The 25948-nt window shown below is 34.6% G+C and overlaps 1 protein-coding gene across 2 annotated transcripts in view; it reads left to right on the forward strand.

The window, feature by feature from the left end:
* The window catches only part of raskol (Ras GTPase-activating protein raskol), a 442218-nt gene that overhangs the window by 219337 nt on the left and 196933 nt on the right, over positions 1 to 25948 (forward strand). The gene's annotated exons all lie outside the window — the stretch shown is intronic.

A 25948-nucleotide genomic window follows, 5' to 3' on the forward strand; every position in this document is an offset into this window, starting at 1 on the left:
CGTACATTATTCAACGAAACTCGAATAAAATATTGCCAGATGGGTTTTCAAACTTTGAGAAAGGATAAAACAGTGGTGACATGTTGTGAAAATATGAATAATATTTTTTTTTTATTAAAAAAAACGTTACCAAACAGCAAAGTGGCCATAACATTTTTTACTCCATATGTGCTCAGGAATCGCTGGTTAAAATTTGTCGGGTACGTGTCGATACACCCTGTATATATATATATATATATATAGAGTGGTTGGTAGAGGAAGTCCAATATGTGTGTATCGGCGTCGATTCGACCTCAGCTGGACGCCCACTGGGACCCCTTTCGACCACCGCCTCCGTAAAATCCTAGTCTTTCAGAGACTACATTACACGAACGAACTAATATATCAATCAACATTCAACAAATACAGGAATGAATATTTGATGTAATTATGTAAATGCTGATGTCTTTATAGGGCGTCCCCGACCTCTTCTACCATTCAAACCAATCTCTAAACACTCCTGGCACTAATAAGAACAAACTTTGAAAAATTCAAAGCAATAGGTGAAGAACTTTCGGAGATTTAAAATTTTGAACAAACGAACATTTACATTTTTATTTATATAGATTTTTTCAGGTGTTATTTTGATATTCAATCGTAAAAGATTAATGGTTTCGTTGCTTGTGTGGCACGTAGCGCCGTCTTGTTGAAAGTAAACGCTGTCCAGATCAATATTCCGGCCATAAAAAAATCATTAATCATCTCTCGATAGAGCAAACCATTCACCGTAACTGTTGCTCCAGCCTCATTTTCGAAAAAGTCAGGTCCAATGACTCCGCCGGACCATAACACAGTCACCAAACAGTCACACGTTGAGGATAGAGAAGCTTTTCAACAATAACTCTTGGGTTTTCCGAGCCCCAGATGCGACAATTTTGCTTGTTGACGAAGCCACCGAGGTGGAAATGGGGCTCATCACTCAAGATGATTTGCATTGGATTCAATGCGTTGTTGAAGCGTGTATCGTTCCATTTTTATTAATGGCGTAGTTTCTACTTGTCAAATGTCAAAAAATGACAGCTTCAAAAGTAACATCTACTGAAATAGCGGGCTATTCAAAATAACACCTCTTATTGGAAAACCCTCTATATAGATAGATAGACATTTAAATACGATTTCCTGATCTAGTTGCGAAATCATTATCGAAGCATTGTATAACAAACTATCCATCACGTCGTTTCCCGCAGGGGTGAGCAGTGAGGATGGATCTCCACATAATAATAACAGTATAATTTGTAAAGCGCCAATTTTTTGAAAAATCAACTCAAGGTCGCTCACACAACTCGTACATCGTCTCATTCAGACTCTTCTGTTATTCTGACTGTTGACATGTCCCGACCCAAGTATTTAATTAACTTGATCCTGCCATGTCGTTTTTGGGCCTCCCCAATTCTTATAACATTCGCTTTCGCCACATAAACTAATGTAGACTGCTAGCTTTGGATAAGAGTCCTTTTTTCCAGCCAGTGAGGCGTGGAAGTGGCAGAGGAAGAAAGAAAGTAGACAGAATGCTGTAGAAATGATATCCTTGAGGCGTTATAAGGATGCTTAGATGGTTTGGGACACAGACCGAACTTACTAGAGATGAATTAGTGACGCTAATTTGAATAGTAGAAAAAGTCGCTGACGCTCGAGGACGACATCGCACGATCAAGCGAACCAAATACTTTAGTCGAGCCATCTCAGAAGCCAGAATAACTGAACGGTGTATATGAGACGATATATGAATGTGAATGAATCAAGGAGTGTTTGCTAAGACCGACTTTTTCGTTAAGGCGATGCCATACGTAGTAATGCAATAGTGTGTTTTTTGTTTGAAAATTTGGTCGCCTAGAAATGTTTCAGATGCTTTAATTAAATACTGCGAGTAGAATACATCTTGACCTTTGAAATAATCGAGTATTTTTTAGATAAGTCTTTTTATAAGCCCAGAAAAAAATAATGTATAGGCCTATGAAAACTGCTTTAAAGTTTAAAATCTCTTAATTACGAACCCATTTTCGGTTATGATTTTATTGTATAATGTGGCAAATTAAGTTATTTATAAAATGATCGGAAAAAAATTAAATATTTATGCCTGAACGTCCACAAAATAAAATAAAAGGCACTTTTTGGCCATGTTTTTTCCTTGCATACATCAAAACAGATGGATTGGTGTTAAGCGGAAATTTAAACCTTATCGCCATCTACGTAAGGGTTGTTATTGATAGCGGCTCAATTTAAAATATTACACGACGTAGTGCATCGCCTTAAACACTCAAGTGATGGGTGTTAGGTTTTAGATTTGGCCATTCGATTTATCTTCGCTCAAAATATTAATATAGAAATATATAAATTGCTTAAAGCCCAGCTACACTACTCGCGAAGTTGATCGAAGTTGACCTAATACGATAGTGTGGGCACGAACTTCGCTTCGCTTCGGGCATCTTCGCTTCGCTTGGCCCGACTTCCGATTGTTGTCGGTAAATGCGCCCGAGTCAAAGGACTCGAAGTTCGAACACGAAGTGTCTGCCCACACTACTCGGTTCACTTCAGTTCGCTTCGAGACGTCGTGTTTGGTGGTTGTGCGTGCGCAGAGTCATAGTGACTATACGTAATAAAATATGGCTCTACACTGTGGTCACAGGACCTAATTTTTTTGTTCCTAGAAACACTCCAATCCGAGGCGGTTATTTGGGACCCAATTGAAAGGGACCATAAAGATAACTAACTAACCTTGAATAAACTTGACGGCCGGCATAGTCCAGTGGTAACGCATTGGACTGCCATTCCGAAGGTCGCGGGTTCGAACCCGGCGTGCGCAAATAAATTTTATTTGATTGATTTGTGTTATTTCACAATTAATTAATTAAAATAATATATAGTATATTTGCGGCACGTTCCAGAGTGGAAGATACTACGAGTATCGCCCTGGTGTAAGACCACCATTCAGAATTGAAACGTTGCTCCAAATGGCTTTAGCCGTGTTTAGTGACTAGATCTGAATAGCCAGGTACTTCCCCACCTTCCTCTTTCCCTTCCCCACTTACCTTCAGCCTCACAACATCCCCCAATTGGGGATGCCATAGTCTCACTGGCTCCAGACGGGAGCAGTTGGGACTCTTGTGAGGTATTCAATATAAAAAAAATAAAAAAATAAATAACCATCACGCCGTTTCCCCGCAGGGGTAGGCAGAGAGGACGGACCGCCAAACAACTCGGTCTTGGCACACACTCCTTGCCTCATTCACATTCATACATCGTCTCATACATACTCTTCTATTATTCTGACTCTTGACATGGCCCGACTCGAGTATCTGATTCACTTGATCGTGCCATGTCTTCCTCGGGTGTCCCCGACTTCTGCTACCATTCACATTTGCATCATATATCCTCCTTACACTCCTATCTTCGCTCATTCGCTCTACATGCCCAAACCATCTAAGCGTCCCTTTCTTAATCTTACTCATTACGCTTACATCAGCCTTGCACTCTTTGCGGATCTCCACATTCCTCACACGATCAAACATGGTTTTACCACACATACGCCCTTGAGGTGATTTTTCACAAAAACGGCGCTTTACAAATTATCCAATTATTATTATTATTATTATACGCCTCAGGGATCTCATTTCAACAGCATTTAATCTACTTTCATCCTTTATATGCCACTTGAACGTCCATGTTGCCTAGTGCACGGACTCCGAGAGACTGAGCTACTCGCGAAGTTGCACGAGTGTGTGGGCACGCACTTCGGACTTCGGCTAACTTCGTCGAGGACTTCGTCGAAGCGCCGAAGCGAGTAGTGTAGCGGCCGCTTTACTGCAGTTTAAAGCCGATGACTCAACCTAGATTACTGTTTATTGTATATTTTTAGTTTCTATAAAAATGGCACATTATGCCATGGATCGCTCAAGACGTTTTGCAAACTTGCCATAATATGTCAAAAATCGTTTGATTGTTTTAAACTTTTTTTTAATTAGTCAAACGATTCATTGGAATTTATTGTTTTTTCCATTTTCTTGGAATTTATGAATGATTCTTAGCCAAAAATAAGAATTTATGACTTCCTCTGAATTACAACAACGTCATGGCATGTCCCCACTTCCCTTTACAACCAACATAACATATTGTTTACGTCTCCAAATAGCCCAGTTTCCTGGTTTGGCCGGCCATCACCAGATTAATCACCTCTTTCTAGTCCTTTGTCAGACTGCAAAAAAATACATGTCTAAACGGTTCCATTATATTTCATCAAAATGACAACTAAACACACCTTTAAAAAGTGATATAGAGTCATTAAAAGTTACCTACGTAACCTAGTTTTTGTTTCATCACTTTTCATGACTTTATATCAATTTTTGTAGGTTTGTTGAACTGTCATTTTGATGAGATACCCGGTCACCCGTTTAAACATAGTCGTGATGAAAAATTAGAGTATTTTCAACACTCATCTCTTAAACTAACTAATAACCATGAATAAGATCATTTTTATTTAATTTCATCTTACTGGGCGTTTCATACGATGTTTTTTTTTAAATCCGATCGCCGTATGGAAAACACATCTGGACCCGTATGAAAAATCTTTGCTTTACACGATCTTTATTTTCATATATTTTTGCCATTAGAGAAGAAATAATGATTTAAGACCATACTAAAATCGTAAACAAATCACAACATCTTGAACATAACCATAAATCACACATAAAGAAATAAAAAATTCACGCGAATTTCATAATGGGGGTGACGAAGTTCAAATCGTTTTATATAACTCCGTATTGTTCGCCATACAATCCCATACACACCTGTTACACGTCAAAGCGACAGCTCCCATACAAAAAAATGATATTCCGCGGCAGTTCCCCAATTGATCTAACCCCCTCTCCTGAAGAAGATTATAGCGTAGTGTGTCAGCCCAACATATAATACGTACATGCCATACCCAATTTATGCGCACATAATATAGCGTAATGTGTCTTATAGAATGCATTTTAATTTATGCATATAAATTTGATGTATTATAAGTGTTGGCGGTGCGACAATGTGCGCTGTGATTTTACAATTAGAACAATTTACGGAGCGCCGTAATTACTCGGCTGTCATCTGTCAAAGTGACAGATCCCATAAAAAGAAATGATATTCCGCGGCAGTCCCCCAATTGATCTGACTATCTCCTGAGGAAGATTATAGCGTAGTGTGTCATCCCAGCATAATACGTGTATAATATAGCGAAATTTGTATAAGTCTTAATACCGAACAATAATACTCATAAACACATGAAAAAAATATAATGATATATCGAAAGTAGTACAATGGAGATATTATTTGAGATTTTCACGGCCAAAAGTTTTATGAATATTTATTATTGGAGTATTATGCCGTGTTGCGCCACCTCCTTATTTTTATGTTAACATAATTTTAAAAATAAAAATTAAAAGTTGGTTGTAAAGCACGTATTTGTAATTAACAATAACTCTTGGGTTTTCCGAGCCCCAGATGCGACAATTTTGCTTGTTGACGAAGCCACCGAGGTGGAAATGGGCCTCATCACTCAAGATGATTTGCATTTGATTCACTCAAGTGAATTTTAATAATTTCAATGAGTTGTTGAAGCGTGTATCGTTCCATTTTTATTAATGGCGTAGTTCTACTTGTCAAATGTCAAAAAATGACAGCTTCAAAAGTAACATCTACCGAAATAGCGGGCTATCCAAAATAACACCTCTTATTGGAAAAGCCTGTATATAGCGTATTTGAAATACACAGAAAACATTGCGAATTGTACTAAATTGATGAAAGTTCTGAAGGGTTGAGTTAGTTGTTCAATTAACACCCACGAGTCAATTGCAATACGAACGAACTCATCTCTCGGTGATCTCTTCTCTATGGCATATGCGTGCCACTCGGCTATGCATAATAAGTACATGCACAATCGGCCTGGTTAATATATACAATTTTTTTATCTTAAAAACTTATCTTTGTTATGACAGGGGCGAACTTAAAGCTTAAAACACCAGCTACGTTCCACATCACTAACCTCACAGCATCTTCAAAGATGATAATATTGACAGCACCCTGTTTTACTAAAGCCAAATTGCGATACTTGCCCAGCTATTCCAAGTAGAATTAATTTTGAAGGCAACAATAAACTCACCACTAATTACTCTATTATAATATTTTGCTATATTATACATGAGAAAAAGTAATTTTTTTTATTTACATATTAATATGCTGTTAAAATAAAATATTCTTTGTTATTATAACATTCTAGGCTCTTATAGAATTTACTTTATATTAATTACGCGTTACCACTGGACTATGACGGCCGGCATAGTCCAGTGGTAACGCATTGGACTGCCAATCCGAAGGTCGCGGGTTCGAACCCGGCGTGCGCAAATAAATTTTATTTGAATGATTTGTGTTATTTCACAATTAATTAATTAAAATAATATATAGTATATTTGCGGCACGTTCCAGAGTGGAAGATACTACCAGTATCGCCCTGGTGTAAGACCACCATTCAGAATTGAAACGTTGCTCCAAATGGCTTTAGCCGTGTTTAGTGACTAGATCTGAATAGCCAGGTACTTCCTCACCTTCCTCTTTCCCTTCCCCACTTACCTTCAGCCTCACAACATCCCCCAATTGGGGATGCCATAGTCTCACTGGCTCCAGACGGGAGCAGTTGGGACTCTTGTGAGGTATTCACTATAAAAAAAAATATAAAAAAATTACTATTCATTATCATAAACACCTCATACCTCGATTTATGTCAAGTTTTATACAAACCTAGTATTCATTCAACTATTTCTACACTAGTGGATATTTCTATTAATTATTTATTGTTTAACTGCACTTCTATTAACAACTGTATCACTTGCGACAGTATTTTTGTGTACACATTACTTGTTCTGTAATCACTCTATTGTAAAAGCCGTAATATGGCGTTTAAATAAATAAATATAATATGGTCCCTTACTGCCATAGTGAGAAATATGATCTAAACGCTGTTAGAAAGAGAGACAACTACGTTTTATATTCAAATCTAGAAGAATTAAAATGTTTTTCCCTATGTTTCTTTTTTTTCATCTCTGGCTTTCACCATTGAAGTAATAATCATGTATTGTTTCATAGTGCTTTCACACAAACGAAGTATTGAATTCCGTAAGTCTAAACTTACATAAAACGACAAAAAAGTGACGTGACAATAATGTTTTTTTAACGTCTAATAAAATGTGTGTTTAAAAAAAATTATTATCATTAATTTTAGTTCAGTTTTGAAACACGTGAGGTGAGCCATTTTTTAACGTTTTTATGTTTGCATTCAAAGTTTTAATATTTCTAAAATGTTTATTTCTCACAATTTAATTTGGATTTTTTTGCAATGTGGAAATACACCCAAATTCTCCGACACTGACAGCGTCTTTAAGAAATATAACGGACAATATGTCAGAGGCCTAAGGGATTAATAATCTTCTATCTATCTATATAAATAATGTAAATCTTCGTTTGTTAAAAATGAAAGTTTTTCACCGATTATTTTGAAATTTTTACACTGAGTTATTTTATATTATAGAAACAAACAGTACATGATTCACAGAGATGAAACAATATACAGGAATTAGATACTTCATGTTGGGGGTACCTATGATATGTTTCCTTGTAATGTCTGCTAAGTGGTATGTTTATTCCTTAATTACCAGGTGATGTGTGTAGTATAAATGTTTGAGTGTTTGTGTGTGTGTCGGAATGTATGCTCATTGAACAGTTTAAATTATTGACACGATACCACGTTTGAATTTGGGCAGTGAATCCGAAAAAATATCCACGTTAGAGTTAAGACAAATATTATTTAGAGTATGAAGAGCTCGGTTAATTGGCGAATTAGATGCTGCACTTGTTTTATAATTATGCTTGTGGAATAGCACTGTATGTCGTGTACGTCTCAAAGGTATATTAAAATTAATAAGGGACAGAAGTTCGGTACAGTCGATGTTATTGTTTAAAATTCTGTGTATAAATAATGAGTCGGCTACTGTTCATCTTCGCTGCAAAGTTTCAAATGTACACTCAAAGTTATTGTTGAATTTGTAGGTAATATATTTTATAAATTTGTTTTGGATACGTTCCATACTATTTATACTAGATATAAAAGTGTAATTTTTTATAACTAAATAAAAAATATATATATTGTTGATTTAAGATTTTTATCATGGCGACATTATCTTGTAATAGCCGAGATTTGCTGACTGTTTTGTATTTGATTCTATCTAATTTATTGAACAAATCTGTTGCCGTTAGTTACACTATCCTGGTTTATTGGTTTGATTGTCTGTTTGGAATGTAAGTCTGTCTGTTTGGGAATGTGGCAATCAGAAGTCGGAAGGCGTCAGTTTTACACCTGCCTGTCTGTTACATTATTTCTAAACGGTTAACTAAACAGTCAACAATCACAGGATATTGAGAAAAGCGGATTCCGTGTTACATAAAACTGTTATAGCTTGATAAACTAAACTACTAAAATAGCTCTACCGCTGTCGTAAAGGTGATGGATGAAATAAATTCTGCTATACGGTGTGTGGTTATTATATATTTTAATAGCGCCAATTTTGGCATCCATAATGCTTACATATTTTCAAGATCTAAAATAAAAGTGTGAATAATTTCCACTTTACATCTTCCTAATATTATAACAATCAATAGTGATAGATTTTCTTAGTATCGCCTTAGTGATATAACACTAATTCATATTACCAATTTAAACCTTGAAATGGCTTTAGTCGTATTCGCCAACTGAAATAGAGAAATTCTTTTTCAAAAATCTTATCAACATTTTATATTTCTGTGTCTTGCTTCTAAAGACAGTTTGGCCAATGACAGTTTTTTAAAATCACGAGGCCTGTGCAGATTTGTTCTCTCTTATTAAATACATCTACTTGAATTAAGATTTTGTTTTCTTTAATTAATGAATAAATGGAATCTTGGAAGTGTCAATTAAACCACTTTCTGACTTCCTATCGAGATGAAACTCAGCAGATAGACTCGTTGTCGATTGTCGTTTTCTGAAATTGAATGACATTACATCTTAAAATTTACAGCTTATTATTTTATTTCGGTACTATCCATTTAGCGCGGTTGACTTCATTACCTGGGGAAGAAGGTTCAATCCTCATTCGTCTTTCCTTTATTTTAGGATTCGGGAGATAACTCAATTTTGAGATGAAATAGAAAAAAATATGTTTCGAAAAACTGACACTGGCCCTTTAAAAAGCAAGCCACACAATTATGTATGTAGAATTAAGAAGGATTTGATATAAATAGCAGGCCAACTTGATGCAGTGTTCTGGCCTGTGTTGAGGTGGTCGTGATACTAGCGATCTACATCTTTATAACATCAAAGAACCCGGTACTTGAACTCGCAACCCGTTCGCGCCGAGGCCAGCACTCTGCCCACTCGACCCCCTAGCCTACCCGACCGCCAGAGGACTAGATACACTGTATGATAGTGTGTGTACATAGCTAAAGTCATAAAGTCACAGTTATGAGTATCCAGCGGTAAAGAGCTTGGTGCAAACTACTATTCCGTGGGCGCTTTGCGTGGTACAGTGTATACCTGGCTGCATTCAAAATTCATAATTATTATTCCACAAAGTCGGGGAGCTGATTCTATAACTTACAAACTAAATGCACACCTTGGGATTTAAAAATGTAACGACAATGCCACTGACATGTAGTACAAGTATTTAAAAAATGTAACGACCGTGCCACTGACGTCTAGTACAAGTATTTAAAAATGTAACGACCGTGCCACTGACGTCTAGTACAAGTATTTAAAAATGCAGCGACCATGCCACTAACGTCTAGTACAAGTATTTAAATATTGTTTATTGTGGTATTTTAAGTAGGTACATAGTTATCTATGTCCTAATACAATCCTTATATACATATAATTATAGTAACACATTTAAAATCCTTTTCCTCCATCACAACACAAGCTACATTTTCGGCTTTCTGTGGTGGTAGTAGGAGATTTTCAAACATTGTTGGGTTATTCGTAACCCGGGAATGTTTGTCTTTCTTTTTAAAAAAAAAAAAAAAAAAATGAATCAATCACATATTTTCGTAATTTAATTTTAAATGTTTTTATGTTTTCTTCTGATTTTATTTCTTCTGGTAGCTCTCCAAATATCTTTAACTCTCCGTACATCAATGACTTTTGACTCTGTGTTTTTTTCCTGAAGGGGGAGTCTCAATTCATTTCTTTTCCTCGTCTCATGTATATGTAACGACCGTGCCACTCACGTCTAGTACAAGTATTTAAAAATGTAACTACAGTGCCACTCACGTCTAGTACAAGTATAGTAGGTAGTATAGCCAATTTAAAATATATTCTTTTAATTTGGTTTGACTGGGGATTGAACCATCCTCACCAGGGACTGGACCGCGCTAACAACTGAACCATATTCCGATCGGGCAGGACCGACATTTATTTCATATGTTAACTGCTGTAATGTCATCGAATTTCAGAGAAATGCGTATGTGTCCGTGTTTGTATACATGATTCACACCAAAGGTTGATGGAATGCATTGTCATCGACAACGAGTCTATCTGCTGAGTTTCAGCTCGGATCAGATGTCGGGAAGTGGTTTTATTTCCACTTCCAAATTCGCATTAATTCAAAATTAAATTTAAAAAAAATTGATGTTCAAATAGATGTGTTTAAAAATATATGTATGAATGGATAGAATCCCAACTGCTCCCAATCGTCTTGAGCCAGTTAGACTATGGCATCCCAATTGTAAATAGTTATGTATAAAAAAAACTGTTGAATATATATAAATTGAATATAGGGTTACCCTTGCCACAGTGTCAACTTCCTCGTTTTAACTTCAAACATTTAAGATAAGTAGTAATTTGTATCGGAATCCTCAATAAACCTCAGTGTAATTAATGTGGATGTATTTTATTAAGCACGCATTAAGATAACTGTATACATGTTACCACAGTAACCTATATTGCATTTTGCACTTTTCCAGACAGAAAATTCATAAGATTCCCTTTTAGAAAGCTACAGAATCAGGCTTTTGCAACCTGCCCGGCGCTGGTGCATCGGGAACTACAATTTCGCATGCATTATTATATTAATTGCACAATCTGACGGGGCAGTCGCTCGGGGACACGGCTGCAGTAAGCACTATGCGGTACACAAATAGCACTCTATATCAATTAACACGTACGACAGTTAGATAGTGCACCTAGAGGCACACTTACTTAATAAGGCAAAGACCTAACATGAAACTACGCACGTTGTAAATTCGCCCTACTGCTTTGTAGCTTGTACTCTGTGCAGATAGAGAAACAATTGCTTTTACGTCCAGGTGGCACTGTTTTTCAATAAAAGCTTGTTTTTACCTGTTACAGGTGACATTTATATAATTTAGGTATATTAAAACATACGCGTATTCGAGTCCAACGTTGTGTCAACATTTCAAACAGCAAACAATTGAAGAACTATCGGAAGAAAGTTTCGAAGAACTTTTATGTATATATAGGGTTTTCCAATAAGAGGTGTTATTTTGATATTCAATCGTAAAAGATCAATGGTTTTGTTGCTTGTGTGGCACGTAGCGCCGTCTTGTTGAAAGTAAACGTTGTCCAGATCAATACCGTCCAATTCCGGCCATAAAAAATCATTAATCATCTCTCGATAGCGCAATCCATTCACCGTAACTGTTGCTCCAGCCTCATTTTCGAAAAAGTAAGTTCCAATGACTCTTCCGGACCATAAACCGCACCAAACAGTCACACGTTGAGGATAGAGAGGCTTTTCAACAATAACTTTTGGGTTTTCCGAGCCCCAGATGCTACAATTTTGCTTGTTGACGAAGCCACCGAGGTGGAAATGGGCCTCATCACTCAAGATGATTTGCATTTGATTCACTCAAGTGAGTGTTAATAATTTCAATGCGTTGTTGAAGCGTGTATCGTTCCATTTTTATTAATGGCGTAGTTTCTATATGTTAAATGTCAAAAAATGACAAATAAATTCATAAGTAACATCTACCGAAATTGCGGGCTATTCAAAATAACACCTCTTATTGGAAAACCTGTATATATATCTGAACGTATATATTGCGATGTTTAGAATATAAAAAACATTAATGGTTCCTGTTCCATATCTCTTTTTTATTGTATACTAGCGGACCATTTACTCTATACCACAATGTTACTGTTAAAAAAACTATATTACATCGACTCCGTATATCATTCTAGTGCACAGAAATTGCAAAAGAGACTTATTCTACAATTCTAACCACTCTGAACAGTTCTGGCACTAATAAACATAGAAAATTTCAAAGAAATCGGTGAAGAAACTAACATTTACATTTTTATTTATATATATAGTTATATATTGCCTATCTCGCAGATTGTCGTAAATGACGTTAAATTTTATATCATCTTTGTTCTCGCGTTCTTGCCAAATTTTCTGGGTATTGCATTTCATTTGCGACGCATAAATTTTGAGTGCTCGTTGCAGATGAAAAGTTTTCTTAATTCCAAAGTCTAGAAGTTTCTTCAACGGCTATAAAGGCGAGCCATTTCTAAGAAACTAAGGCACTGGAAAAGGCGGATAATATTTATGAGTAAAAACTTTTTTCTTTAAAATTTACCTAGAAGATAGAACGGGATTTTCACCACAGATAATAGAAATAATGGAGATGTACCATGTAGAGCCTAAGTTATACTATCATATATTTCAATCAATACTAATCTAACCTAGTCTGCCTATAAGTTTTGCATGTACTTGTATCTCTAACTTTTTATATCCATCTAGAGTTTCTGTTTATAATTTACATTTACATTTACATTTATGGTATATTTTATACCGTTGATATTAAAATAGTTAATTAAGTATTTTAATTTTTGAAAAACACATTGATAAATTTTTTTAAATATTTATTCTGTTATCAAGTTTTATTTGTAGACCACCATTTTAAATTAAATAGTGATATTCAAATATAAAAAATAACTTTTTAATAAAAATATAAAAAATAAATAGAAATATGTATAACAAACAAGTATAAATGAACGGTCACATCAATAATTTCATATGCATACGTAGTTATATAAGTCGTATTGTGAATTTCAATTAGCAATACAAGGACTTCATTAGAACACCAATATAATTCATCTGAATCTAATAGCCATTTTCTTGGTAGTTTATCAAACATTTATTTTAATCAATTTGATGAATTGTTCAAATTCTATGAAACAACCCGTCCTTAAGAGGAAGCTACAAGCCAAAAATGTGTATATTCTTGGTATACCTTATATTGTAGGTAATAGGCATTAAAATCTAGATTAGAGTCTTTAGAGTCTAGAAACGTTCGATTCGAAGCACAAAACTGGTTTTTATTTTTTTTATTTTTTATTTTATTTATTTATTTATTTTTTGGTTTTTATTTATTTTGTAAATAATTTTATAAGCAAGCATAAAAGTTAGTCAAGTGAAACTGTCACAGATAATCTTAGCTATAATACTGTATTTTTTTAAAGTTGTTTCCTTTACGCGTTTCTTTTGGAAAAATATATTTTTTTAGTGTTTTACATTTATATTTTTTATTGAGTAACTTATCTTTTTATTTGTATTCTACTCAAGCGAAACGATAGGAAAACCTTCAATTCATCGAAAGTTTATTTTTTGGTATTCATAATGTACACCAATTCGTTACAAAGATTAATCAAAATAGTGTTTTAGCATTAAGCTTCGCCTTAATGATTCCACGATATTGTTTTGTACAATTCTGCATAAATATACAGGGTTATTTGCACGAAGATGTTTAGCAGATGTGTTATGCTTCGTATACACACGCGAGCCGAACTGCCTAGCCAAACCAAGGCTCGTGGTAAAGAAACGAAACAACAGCAAATTGCGCGAAACGCGATATGCGGTTGCTTCGTTGCTTTTTGTCCTTAATTCGTGGCCCTGCTCGCGTCCTGTTTGCAAATGTATAGGCAGCATAAGATATTTATTTATGATTTATTTGTTTAACCGATTACTGGATCAGCTTATACGACGATTTTGTATAATTCTTTGTAAAATAATTTTGTGACGCATTCTTATTACAGATAAGATTTTTTTTTCAATGCAACTTATGACACATATTAAATAGCGAAAATTGTTGTGGTTTATCATACTTGTAGGTCTATATAAATGTATCTAATAAATGTATGCAAATCACTATTTTAATAAATCTTTATAACGAATTGGTGTACATTATGAAAACCAAAAAATATGTTTTAGTTAAATTGAAGGTTTTCCTATAGCTTCGCTTGAGTAGAATACAAATAAAAAAATAAATTACTCAATAAAAAATAAAAATGAGAACTACTCCAAAAAATATTTTTTCAATAGAAATGTATGAACGCGTAAAGGAAAGTATATCGGACGTACAGAGCCAAAGTCATTATGAGATAACAAGATCTCAAGTTTTTACGATGTCCTTAATATTTTTGATAAAACCATTAAGATATCTGCGTCAAAATAAATATGATACTATAATATTATCCCACATCCTTAATGTGCGACTGCTATAGTTAATATTAATGGATTTTCGGCGCCACCATACATTTAAAAACTAATGTTTTGTTTTGTTCAACACAGTGAAGAGATAAGGGTGATCGCTAATTACTCTCATTGAACATGTGTGAAATTTAATGTATAATTTTGTCCAATAAATAGAGAAGTAACTGGTACAAATAGTCACTTCTCATCCGAGAGTACTCTTGTAAGTAATACTTGTTTAATTTAATGTTTTCCTACTGCACCTGCAAAAACTCTCAGATCAAGGTGTCAATGTGTGCCGGTGCCCTATTGAATATGCAGTATTTGTGCGGGCTTCACTAACTTGGTCCCGTACAGAAGGAACTTTAAAAAAATACAGTTTTATAGCTAAGATTAACTGTGACAGTTTCACTTGATTAACTTTTTTGCTTTCTTATAAAATTATTTACAAAATAAGTAAAATATGTTATTTGCTTGAAATCGAACGTTTCTAGACTCCGTTTGTCAAGTGATTTTAATGCCTATTACCTACGATATAAGGTATACCAAGAATATACACATTTTTGGCTTGTAGCTTCCTCTTAAATCCGATCAACAATCAAAATTCAGTATATAAACATTAATTAATATAAATAAAATAAAAATTTAAACAAAATAATTTTCCACCGTTGATAATCGAACCCCGATCAACTGCTTGTAAAGCAGCTGTGCTGACCATTACACGCAACAACTATTTTAAGAACAGCGGCATAAAATCATTATATACATATATGTACTGAAAATTAAAAATTAAAAAATAATAATAATATTTGGCTAATTTATATAGCGCCCTTTTCGTGAAAAATCACCGCAAGGACGCTGTACAAATATATTTACTAAATAATTAATACTAGAACTACTGACTTAAAACTAGTGACTTACATCTTAGACTTATATCTAGTGACTTACGACTAAGGACTGACATATATACCATAGAATGTTATCCAGGTACCGAAATTACACTGTGTTAAACTAGCGCAGACCCGTAAAAATCACGGGATAGTCGGAATCCTCGTCAAATCAGTTCCAATTTTGAAAATATTTATTTAAATAATTTTCTGTTCAAAATAATTTATTATAAGTGGGTACCTACTTTATAGCTAGTCTGAATTCTTCAGTTAGAGTTTTGAAAAATGATACTTAAATTCAAAGCAAATTTGAGTTCATTGAACCAGATGTCACGCAGGACACACAGACAACCGAAATCAGTATGTTTGATGATAATTACAAACTTAATATCCCTACAATTTTTGATAACTCCTACTACCATCATTGTAAGCGGAAATAATTGTGTAATGTCGGATGTCTTAGCTTGCAGAAGATTAAACCCGCAACGGATGGATGGATGGATGAGAACGCATTTTTCCACCCTGCTACTAAGCAGTCTAAATATTTATTTGTTTTTATTTATAGAAAGTAATTTGAAATCACCTTGTTGATTGACATCATACGCGGAATGAAAACAAAACTTTGCTGTAAACATACATTGGAATAAAGTCTGCCTACAGATTGAACGCAAAACCATCAAAGCAGTTTAGTAGCTGTTAATAGACATAGTTAATGTCTGAGTAACAGTTACCATACCTTTCTGCCGGGGCACGATCTAAACGAAATTAGCTGCCACTGTTCATTGCAAAGAAGTGGTTTTTAACCATTAGCTTAACCGCTGACGTAGAACATCACAATTAAGGCCCCGTAGTAAGCGTTCAAAGATGGTTTGAAAGGGAGATATGTAAATACGAATGTTAGAGTGAGCGCGCTAATATTAAAAAACGATAATAATTAATATGGTGAAATTATTTAATAAAACACGACTCGTTTGAAATAGAGCAAAAATCTCTTAACTAATGCTTTAGTTGCATTTAAAGATACGCTGTGAATTTTTTCATGCCTATAACATATTAAATAACAGAACAAAACATGTTTTTAATAATTTTCGGAGCTTAATTTGCGTTTTTTTTTCAGAGGGAATTTTTTATAATTCAAGTTTCGGCAAAACAAATGTATAGGTATTATCTTCAAAAATAATTTATTTTTTTTGGAACTTCAAAACTTAAAGAGTTAAGGCGAAGCTTAATGCCAAACAACTATTTTGATTAATATTTATAACGAATTGGTGTACATTACGAATACCAAAAAATATGCTTTAGATAAATTGAAGGTTTTCCTATCGTTTCGCTTGAGTAGAATACAAATAAAAATAAAAAAAATTACTCAATAAAAAATATAAATGCAAAGTATTAAAAAAAATGTTTTTTGAATAGAAATGTATGAACTCATAAAGGAAACAACTTAAAAATATATAGTATTATAGGTAAGATTATCTGTGATAGTTTCACTTGATTAACTTTTTTGCTTTCTCATAAAATTATTAACAAAAAAATAAAAACCAGTTTTGTTCTTTTAAATCGAACGTTTCTAGACTTCGTTTGTCAAGCGATTTTAATGCCTGTTACCAACAACATAAGATATACCAAGAATATAGAAATTTTTGGCTTGTAGCTTCCTCTTAATATGACTTTCTTGAAAGAATTGAGTTTGTTTACGGACAAAACTATATTCATATTGCGTGTGTACAAATAATTCGTCCTAATATTTGAAAGCATAATTTGGAAAAACCGTTTTTTCCTAAAATAATTAAATTAGCGTTATCTATTAAAGATCAGTTTATGACTTTTTTAAATATACCCTTTAAGGCGACACACCGCGAAGTAATACAAAATCATGTGTTTTTAGTTTAAAAATTTGATGTCTTAGAAATATTGCAATACTGCTTGAATTTGGTATAGACAGTTTTGCATTGGAAATTTAAGCCTAGATTAAGCAAATATTTGCATCACAAAACACACCCACAAGGCACTTCTTGTGTTATTCTTTATTCTATGTTTAAAACAATTAGTAAAAACTATCAAAGGAATACGTGTAATTTTTATTTCTACGAAATATATGGAATGCGTCAGACGTAAGACGTTTTTCCTGCTATCGAATTATTAAATTATAATCGACATCGATAAACAAATGTCGACAGCTAACTTTATGCAGCTGATATTGCTTATTTATCGATAATAATATGGTCTTGCTAGGATCTCTGATGAAACATCGATCGATGAGATACTGGTTTGAAGCGTGAAAAATAAAAATACTCTGAAAGATGAGCTCTTCATTTGCCTATATATATATATTTCTGTACTTCACTTTAATCGGTCCCACAACTCCTTTATCTCTAGCTTGTGTTTGTTAGCATGATAATTGCAGATGTGGCTGTAAAACGTGATTTTTCCTTAAGTATATGGTGTATGACACATATGACACGTAATCAAAGTGTATTTTGCCTTTCAAATGATTTAGTATAATTAAACCTGTTATCAATACTACTTGATGCGTATTTTGTGATCGTTAAGTCGCTAATATCGAATATGTCTTATCTTATCAGACAGGTAAAGAATACGGTCAAGGTGTTGTGTTATCCACGGCTAGTAAAAACATGAACTGTGGCGTATTTTACAATGTCATTATATTTTTCAGAGCTGTAAATATTTCAGTGTTGAACCGTATTATCAGCCACTATAATTTATCTCATCTACAATAATATACTATGCTATCAAGTAAGATAGGTCAAGAATCATTATTATACTATGCACAAAAGACTGTCACCAACTTAAGTCGGCTCCTTGGTATTTGTACTTTCCATTGTCTTCACTTAACTTACAATGACATAAGTGTCGATCCAGTCGATATACGAAAGTATGCTCCAGTCATAATTCCCGCTAGGTCATTATTAGAGTTAACTTCTAGTACAAGACTCTTACGCTGGCGCAAACGGGTCGTGCATATTCCGTTGTGCACAAAACATTGTTTTACAATACTAAAAGGAGACAGCATCGGGCGGTATCGAGACAGCTCGATCTGCCGAAACGGTGACATCACGTGTTAGAGCAGTGCGGATATATAACACATCACGTGCACTATCGACGCATGCGCGAATAGCCTTGAAGGGAACTTAATTTTGCACCACTTTTTTCATGCGTAATATGGAAGGAATTGGTTTAGGATTACTTATTTATAATGTTAGCGCTATAACATTCACACATTGGTACTCTTGCATGCGGTGAATTTAAAAGGGTTTCTCTAGGTTTTCAGCGATTGATTGCGTGGCCTTTACTATCGAGATGATTTTGCGAACGCTGACAGAGCAATATTATCTGTGTTAGATACTAGGTACATTTTAAAAGTGAAATGCACTGATGTAATTTTCAGTCACGAGCCTCCTCTGTCACCGACATATTTTACCTCTGCTATTACCAGAGAAGACCAGAATTGAAACGTTGCTTTGGCCGTGTCTGGTGACCAGATCAGAATAGCCAGGTATTTCCCCACCTTCCTCATCTCCTTCCCCACCACTACCTTCAGCCTCACAAAATACCTCATTTGGGGATGCCATAGTCTCACTGGCTCCAGATGGTTTGGAGTAGTTGGGACTCTTGTTTGTGCGGTATTCACATAAAAAAATGAATTTATTAATCATCCACCAAAGGTGAAAAAAGTGTGCATAGAAATAATCGCACGATGTCAATTTGTTTATATCTACACACCAACCAAACGCACAACTTTCATTGCATTGCCGCTTTGATTCATGCAGTTTGGTAGCTCGTAACTCGGAGACAGTCAGCAGGCATCCATGCCACATTTCTCCATTTACTTCTATTATCTACATATTGATTGTATACCAATTCGCACGAAGTTGGAGTTTATAACAGAGCTCCGTTTCCTCAGGTGAGTCACCTGTGTTAAAAATAGCGAGGTAATGTTTTTTTCAGCTGTCGGTTGTGCTGTGTACTGTAGCTGATTACTGTAATAAGTATACTGAATTCCGTATTGTGGCTTGGCTACTCTTCTTTAAAACATACTGTCTTCTTGTTGTATCTTTGTTTGCGGCTTGTGTCTTGACGGTGTGCATTTTCTTAAAATGATTTGATTGGATTATTTGTATAGTGCCGTTTTCGTGAGAAAATCACCTCAAGTGGGGAATAAACGTACCACACCTGATGTTTAAAATACTGTTTTTGTGCAATATAACTTATAAATGCTGTATAGATGTGTATACATTTTTCAAATGTAAATACCGCACAAGAGTCCCAACTGATCCCAACCGTCTGGAGCACAGAATAAAGAAAAAACTAGAAGTGCCTTCAATATAAATTTGAATGAAAACAAATGCAACTGACTTAGTAGGTACCTTTTGGTTCTAGAACATTTAATACGCGGTCTGTCTCTCTTACACTGAACGTGTATATGGCCATCCCATTTGAATTTCGTAATCATGTTGAAACACGGGTTTGTATGGAAATATAGGCCCTAATTGGGCTTATATTTTGATCACGGAACACATCCAAAAGGCACGTCTTGTGTTATTCTTTATTCTATGATCTGGAGCCAGTGAGAATGTAGCATCCCCAATTATGGTACGTTGTGAGGCTGAATATAGTGGGGAGTGGAAGGAGATGGGAAGAGGAAGATGGGGTAAGTACCTGGATATTCAGATCTGGTCACCAAAGACGGCTAAAGCGTTTTCAAGCGACGTTTCCATTCTTTGGAATTTATATATAAGGTTGGATATTGACTTTCAAAAAAAAATTCAAATCACGCGTACTGTTGCAGACAATATTAATAGTATGTTGTATTTCATGGAATTTAACACATTTTCCGTATAGAACTTACTGATAAATCATTTTTTGTGGCGTTTGGCGCCATTTTTGAGTGCTGACCACGCTGACCCCTAATTTGCTCCTTAATAAAAAAAAATCCTCTAGTTGAAATACTCGATTAGTAGCATTGAGTTACATACAAATAGAGCCTACATTCCTTGCAGTGTGAAATATTGTTCCCCAAGGGGAAGTAGGAAGGGGGTGTGGCGGATGTCGATGTGGCCCGAATCCTTCCGACCGCGAACGAACTCAACAAACGTGTCGAAGGTGACCGGCGGCGGCCGCCGCACAAATGCTCCACGAGTTATGGTAAAACCCTACTTACAGATAAAAGGTTATACCATTGCTTTCCCTATATTTTCCAGTACGACTTGTTAGCTAAGTTATCGCCAGAGACCTGTGGCTCTATCAAAATACATCATAAATTAGGAGCTACCGCTACTCCGAACCCAGACCCCAGTCAATAATAATAATTGCATTTACCACTTCGCCACGGTGTTCGCCTGATTAAGTTAGTTAAGCCGACGGATATGATCTCTGACAGAGTAATAAATTATTATTCTACGATGATTCTACGCTTCCGTTACACTGCTGCTACCTCCACGATCATTCTACAGAAGCAAATTGTCTTAAATTACTTTTGATTGTCTTCTCCGAGTCTGCTTTATCAACCATACACACGATACTGTAATGTCTTTGGAAAAAATATTTTTTTACATTTACTTCACACAGGAGGCCCCCTCAGGAAAATAATTTACCTTAGGGCCTATGTCATATCTGGGGATGCTGTGAGGAGGGTATTTTTGAGAAGAGGAAGGAGTGAACATGGTTCTTGAAGAGACCCATGTTCACCAAAATCTCACTGTTGGGAAGAATAAGAAGATTCCTTAACACAGTTTCCAGTAAAAATGTGTACAACGCAATTATTGTACCACACATAAATTACTGTAGCAGCATTCTATTCTTATCCAACGACGGTTTAATGAAACAAATGACAATTCTACAAAATAGAGCAATGAGAACCATATTGAAGAAAAATAGATACACAAAAATTAAGAACATGTTGAAGGAGTTAAATATCTTGTCATTTAAACAAATTATTTACTTTAATACCATATTTTTAATCTACAAGATAATCAATGGCCATACGTCTAGTGAATACCTAAGAAAAATTGATAAACTACAGAACAAACACACACATGAGACGAGGAAAAGAAATGAATTGAGACTCCTCTTCAGAAAAAAACCACAGAGTCAAAAGTCATTGATGTACGGAGCGTTGAAGATATTTGGAGAGCTACCAGAAGAAATAAAATCAGAAGAAAACATTTAAAATTAAATTACGAAAATATGTGATTGATTCATTTTAAATGTGTTACTATAATTATATGTATATAAGGATTGTATTAGGACATAGATAACTATGTACCTACTTAAAATACCGCAATAAACAATAAACCCATGTTGTAGGAGGGAGGAAACATAGAGGCCGGTAAATTGTTCCACAGCCGAGCTGCTGAACTCGAGAACGAGTCGTAGAAGCAACCCGTTCTCATGTTGGGCCCGCCTTTGGCGTTTTTCCCGATTATGCGTTGGTGCCGAAGGGATTAAAGACAGGACGCTAGGTCCTCGGGACGTTTTGTATATGCTTTTTTTATCGTTTTTTATGCTTTAAGTCAAATCTTTATTGGGTAGGATCGACATTTATTTCGTACATTAACCACTGGAATGTCATCCAGTTTTAGATAATTTCGCAAATGTCTATGACCGCGTGTGTATGCGTAATTGCCATCAAAAGTTGATAGGATGCATTGTCATCAAATACGAGTCGATCTGCCGAGTTTCAGCTCAATCTGTTGTGGGTTAGTTTCCACTTCCAAGATTTGCATTTATTCATTCACAAAAACAAACTTTAAATTCTATTAAATATATGTATAAGTGACCGTTGATAATTTCGTCTTTAAACTAAGTACAATTTAAAAAAAAATCATTGTCATTTCAAAAATATTTAGATAAAGCGAAGGAACTCATTGCCCAGAATACTTAAGGAGGGAAATTATTATACCGAGTCAGTGGACATCTTTAATTGATCACTTAACAAAAGATTGTTACTGTAGTAGTTTAGTTATGTATAATAAATATGTACTGTATTAATAGATAATTTTTACTATTCACATTTAAACTGCAGGTAAATTTGCAGGTAACTCAACAGAAAATTGTCCAAAGAATCGAAGCTAGCAGTCCACAATTGAGTACTGATGGTAGCGAGGTTTGGAACTGACAGAGGAAGGATGAAAGTGGACTGAATGCTGTAGAAATGAGATCCCTGAGGCGTATGTGTGGTAAAAAAACCATGAATGATCCTGTGATAAATGCGGAGATCCGCAAATAATGCAAGGCTGATGTAAGCGTAATGAGTAAGATCAAGAAAGGGACGCTTAGTTGGTTTAATCATGTTGAGCGAATGGGCGAAGAAAGGAATAAAAGGAGAATATATGACAATTACACGTGAATGGTAGCAGAAGTCGGGGAAGCCCAAGGAAGACATGGCACGATCAAGTGGATCAGATACTTGAGTCGGGCCACGTCAAGAGTCAGAATAATAGAAGCGTATATATGAGACGATGTATGAATGTGAATGAGGCAAGGAGTGTGTGTCAAAGACCGAGTTGTTTGGGCTGTCCGTGCTCTCTGCCCACCCCTGCGGAGAAGCGGCGTGATGGTTTGTTAGTTAGTTATATTCAAAAGCCCTTATAAAGGTCGTTAATAAAGTCCTAGAAATATTTGCACCCTTGCGGAGATTATTTACAAAAACAGAGCTATACAAATTATCCAATTATTATTATTACTACACAAAGCGGCGCCCGCCTTTCTTCTACGTGCGTAAAAAACCTTCTTTCATCTTAGGGTTGGTTTTCTTTTGAATTATGGTTAATACCTCGCAACAGATGTACATAAAAGGTTCTGGCCTTCTACTCGTACATGTGGCCATTTAAAAAGCACTAAGGTTGCTAGGGAATGATTTTTTTGACAAAAAAAACATTTCGAAAACACGTGGTTATAGATTTGCTTCTCGATACCAGAAGGTGTAATATGATATTTTCCAAAAGAAATTAGTAATAACAATAAACCTACTTGAAACGTTGGCAAAATAAGATAAACCAAAATGAAAAAGGAACTGGACGCTTTCAAATGAAAAGATTTAGTTTGCAAAGACATTTTAAATTCTTAAACCACCAAGCCTCTGGTTTTATTTCTTAGAGATGCTGTCAGAAAGTCGAGAATTTGTGTTTATTTCCGCTTCTCAATAAAATACAAATTAATGGAGTATTTCTGAACGTATCCAAAAACTAAAAAACTGTTTTTTAAAGGTGATGAAATATTTATATTTAAATTTATTATTAAAAATAAACATATAATTTTTGAATTATTAAAAAACACATCTTTCATTTTAGACAAATGTAATATAAACATTACTGCCACCTCACTTTTTTGTCGTTTCATATAAAAATAATTTTAAATAATATCATAAATTTTGCTCAAATTGTGGTCTGATCTTTTGGTTTCATAGAGATGTTAATCAAAATGTACACCTCCATGAAACCAAATGTTCCGATTTCCGGGTTCTGTTGTTAACTTCAAGATTTGAATATAAAGCTTTGTAATAAATTATTATAAGCAACAATTAGTCACCTGTAATAGCAATACAAATTGAAAATATCTCCCGAGTAAAAATGAATGCCGCCGACGGGAATTGAACCCCCACCTTCTGATGTCCAGTCAGACGCTCTGGACCACTGAGCCACGTCTGCTTATTTCCAACACGCCCAATAATTCAATATGTACTAGTACTTCAATCAACAATTACTGCTTATTATATTTTTTTCACCTGTAAACAACCAACTTTATTTTTGTAGGAAAGGCTTTGTTAGTGCTAAATTTCCCACTAGATGGCGTCGAGATATTACAGGCGACTAATTATTGCTTATAATAATTTATTATCTTTTGTGTTATGCATAAAAACCTTGTCTTATAAACATTAGTTTATCATTAAAAAATATTAAAGCTTTGTTTTTTCTCTTTTTAACACCGTTTAGTTTATATTTCTAACTATGAGGGTAAGGGAGATACAACGATTTCTATGTATTCAGTATCACATTCTCAAACCTACCTTACACACAACATATTTTAGTTATAAGTTTGAAATATACCAAATACAAATATAAATAATTATGTGAAACTGTAAATTATATATAGAAATAAAATAAAATATGATACCATATGAGCCGTTCCGAAAAGCGAACAAATGAACTCTACGGGTAATCGTTGTTTATTCCCAAAACCGAACAAATTAGCTTGATGAGGTAAAATATCCCCAATAACCACGATGTACACCTACTGTTTGGTCCTTCATAAGTTTGCATTAAAGGTGACAGCTAATCTCCAGGTTGACTGAAAACCTTGAGTCATTAAACTTATCTAAATTAATCGTATAAATTAGCGACAACAACTTTCTTACCTTCATGTTATCGCAGTTACTCCGCAAACACTCATTGACACCATAAATTCAGTTTTTACTATAATATTGTCTTTGTCTTTTAGAAACTGTATTTACACAGAAAAAAGTGCTTCCAAATGATTAAATGTTGCAATTTAATTTTATAAAAATTGCTTTAAAAAGTGGGTTAAGGCGATGCACTACGTCGCGTAATATTTTAAATTGAGCCGCTATGAATAACAACCCTTACGTAGATGGCGATAAGGTTTAAATTCCCGCTTAACACCATCCGCCTGTTTTGATTTATGCAAGAAAAAAACATGGCCAAAAAGTGCCTTTTATTTTATTTTGTGGACGTTCATGCATAAATATTTAATTTTTTTCAATCATTTTATAAATAACTTAATTTGCCACATTATACAATAAAATCATAACAGAAAATGGGTTCGTAAGTAGGAGATTTTGAACTTTAAAGCAGTTTTCATAGGCCTTGTACATTATTTGTTTCTGGGCTTATAAAAAGACTTATCTAAAAAATACTCGATTATTTCAAAGGCCAAGATGTATTCTACTCGCAGTATTTAATTAAAGCGTCTGAAACATTTCTAGGCGACCAAATTTTCAGACCAAAAACACGTGATTTTGCATTACTACGTATGGCATCGCCTTAAATACCTTTCAAATGTCATGCATATTGTCTCATGCTTTGTTATTAAAATATAATTTTTGCCTGGCCTAATATTAATTGAAAACTTTAGTGGAGTGGTTGTCTACAGTTTCTAATATTTCATTTACAAGATCAACTTATCTGTAAAAATAGTGTAAAATTATAAGTTTTAAAAATTGTGTAGTCTATTTGCTTATCGCAATATTTTGATATCTGTGGTTAATTTAATGACGACAATGAATATAAGGTCGTCTATAATTTCTATTATTTCATCTTCAACACCTGTATCCTTTGCTAAAATAGTGTAAAGTTCCATGCTAACAGATGCAGCTTTCACAATTGTATAATTCATTTTAGCTACCGTAATCGTTTGATATCTGTGGTTAGTTTGGTAACGACAATGAATATAAGGTCGTCTACAATTTGTATTATTTCATCTTTATAAATTTTATTG

This window comes from Hesperophylax consimilis, chromosome 19, assembly GCF_061612785.1.
Source record: "Hesperophylax consimilis isolate HC1 chromosome 19, BYU_Hcon_1.0, whole genome shotgun sequence".
In the NCBI taxonomy this organism is placed as follows: Eukaryota; Metazoa; Arthropoda; class Insecta; order Trichoptera; family Limnephilidae; genus Hesperophylax; species Hesperophylax consimilis.